Below are 2,897 nucleotides of genomic sequence, written 5' to 3'. Positions count from 1 at the left end.
TATATATATAGTGTCCATCCCTGGTATTGCAAATGGTAAGATTTCATTCTTGTTTATGGCAGAGTAGTACTCCATTGTATATATGTATTACACCTTCTTTATTCAATTCATTCATCCATTGATGGGCATTTTGGTTGTTTCCATATCTTGGCTATTGTGAATAGTGCTGCAATAAACATAGGGGTGCATATATTTTTTTTAATTAGTATTTTGGATTTCTTCAGATAGATACCCAGGAGCGGAATTGCTGAGTTATATGGTAGTTCTATTTTTAATTTTTTGAGGTACTTCCATACTGTTTTCCATAGTGGCTGCACCAATTTGCAATCCCACCAACAGTGCATAAGGGTTCCCTTTTCTCCACATCCTTGTCAATGCTTGTTATTTGTTGATTTATTGATGATAGCCATTCTGACAGGAGTGTGGTGATATCTCATTGTAGTTTTTATTTGCATTTCTCTAATGATTAGTGACGTTGAACATTTTTTCATGTCTGTTTGCCGTCTGTATGTCCTCTTTAGAGAAATGTCTCTTCATGTCCTCTGCTCAGTTTTTAATTGGGTTCTTTGTTTTTTTAGTATTGAGTTGTGTGAGTTTTTTATAAATTTTGGATATTAACCCCTTATCAGGTGTATTATTGGCAAATATCTTCTCCCACTTGGTAGGATGCCTTTTTGTTTTGTTGATGGTTTCCTTTGCTGTGAAAAAACTTCGTACTTTGATGTAGTCCCACATGTTTATTTTTTCTTTTTCTTTGCTGATTTCTTAACTGGCTTGTTTATCTTTCTGTGATTGGTTTCTTGGGAAATCACAACTGTCACATCTTTTGATATGTACTTACATTTCTTCCCCCTCTACTGCTGATTTATAATTTCCTTTTCAACATATCATAAGACTGAGAAGAACTGCCATGCTTTCTTCATATATGTTGGAGTAGGGCTATATTGGTTTACTTTTGAGCAGTGGAGTTCATTCTGTGATTGTAAAATATTCAGAATACTCTCTAGATGGGCTGACCATACTCCTTGGAATGATTCTTATTTTTAGTATACTGTCCTCGTTTGTATGCATAAACACTCAACCAAGAAAAAACTATTGCTAGTTTGTTAGATATGCACATCATAAACTTTTCTAGATATTGCCAAATTGCTCTCCAAAGTGAAGATGAGCTAGAGTTCCTAGTGTTCACCATCTTTGCCAATATGAGGATCTGCTAGACTTGAATTGTGGCCAGTTGATTGAATGATATCTAGTTGTGGTTTGTTGAACAATTATTTGAGCGCTCACTATTTCCAGGTACTGTTTTATAGGCTGAGCACACAATATTGAACAGAACAGACAAAAACTCCTGAGCCATGGAGTAAAATTCTAGAGGTTGGAGACATACAATAAAGAAAATGAAAATATATGAGGTTAAATGGTGATAATTGCTCAGGATAGAAATAAAGTGGGGAGGGGTTGTTACAGTTTTAGAAAGGATGGACAGAGAAGGTCTAACTGAGAAGATGGCATTTTGAATAAAGACCTGCGAAAGGTGAGGGAGCAATCATTGAGGATATCCGTGGGAAGAAGGTTCCAGGCAAAGGGAATAGCAAGTTCAAAGGCTTTGAGATCTCTAAGATGAGCAGCCACTGCAGGGGTTTGAAGAAATAGTGGTATAGCTAATTCATGTTTTAACGGGATCACTCTGGTTGCTGTGTTGGAGTAACCTGAAGCAGGTAGACCAGTTGGACTATTGCAACAATCCAGACAAGGTTGATGGTGGCTGTGGCCAAGGTTGTAGCAGCAGAGCTGGTGAAACATGAGTGGGCTCTGGATCTATTTTGAGGGACTTGCATATAGGATTTGCGAAGGTGGGGGATGAAATGAAAGGATGACACCCAAGTTTTTGGCCTAAACAGCTCAAAGAAGGGGGTTACCATCAATTGAGATGGATAAAAGTATTGGAGGTGCTCAGTTTCTTATGTGTTAAAATTGAGATGCCATTTAGACCTATGGATTAGTCAGAGTTCTGTAGGAAATAGATGGCACATCAATATCATTAGAAGGAAGGTGTAACTAAGGAATCATTTACCAAATGTGGGTAGGATGTAGGGAAACAGAGATAGTACCACCTTGGGTGAGCAGGTAACAGCAGAGATGTCACCACCCTAGTTACTAGAACCCTGAAGGAGAGATTCGTGCAGATCGGTTAGCCAGCGAAGGTGACTCCACGGGCAGAGAGACAGGGGAGTAAATTCCCCGGTCTTGAAACTATTTTTCTCCTCGTTCTCCTGCTGGGGCTTCCCATAAACCTAGCCTACTGTAGGCCAGAAGGCAAGGGAAGCTGAGTGCTGTCATATATAGATCCATATAGATCAACCTCCTAGAGCAGAACAGGGAGGAGAAGGGTGGAGGGTGAATCTGGAGTAGCAAATGGAAGAGACCCAGCATAACCTCCAGCACGAAATATCAAGGCAACTATTGGATAAAGGCATTTGGTGTAGGATCCATCCCTGGACTGGAGATACACATTTGGGTGACACCAGCCTAGCGATGATATTTAAAGTCATGTGTATGCGTGAGATGACCAAAGGAGTTGGTAGCTAGGAAAGTAAAGAGCCCTGGGCACCACAGTGTCTAGAGGTTAGGGAGATGAGAAGAAACCAGCAAAGGAGCTTGAGCATGAGCAGCAGAAGGAAAAACCAGGAGACTGTGGTGCCTTCCAGTGTTTCTAGGAAGAAGGAGGGATCTGTGTCAAGTGCAGCTGATGATAACCAAGAATTGACAGTTGAATTTAACAACCTGAGCTTACTAGTGATCTTGACTAGAGCAGTTTTGTTGGATTGGTGGGATAAATTCTTTCTTGGATTTAAAAAGAATATGGGAGGAGAGACACTTGAGGCAGCGATATAAAC

At 40.0% G+C, this 2,897-nt stretch overlaps 2 protein-coding genes across 2 annotated transcripts in view; one reads left to right on the top strand and one right to left on the bottom strand.

Annotated features, from left to right (window-relative positions):
• The window catches only part of AVEN (apoptosis and caspase activation inhibitor), a 177,179-nt gene that overhangs the window by 61,253 nt on the left and 113,029 nt on the right, over positions 1-2,897 (top strand). The window lies entirely within an intron of this gene.
• CHRM5 (cholinergic receptor muscarinic 5) overlaps positions 1-2,897 on the bottom strand; it is an 81,011-nt gene that overhangs the window by 57,600 nt on the left and 20,514 nt on the right. The gene's annotated exons all lie outside the window — the stretch shown is intronic.

Source organism: Hipposideros armiger, unplaced genomic scaffold, assembly GCF_001890085.2.
Source record: "Hipposideros armiger isolate ML-2016 unplaced genomic scaffold, ASM189008v1 scaffold_724, whole genome shotgun sequence".
NCBI classification, from domain to species: domain Eukaryota; kingdom Metazoa; phylum Chordata; class Mammalia; order Chiroptera; family Hipposideridae; genus Hipposideros; species Hipposideros armiger.
Note: the sequence above shows the minus strand (reverse complement) of the source record. Positions and strands in the feature narration are given on the sequence as shown.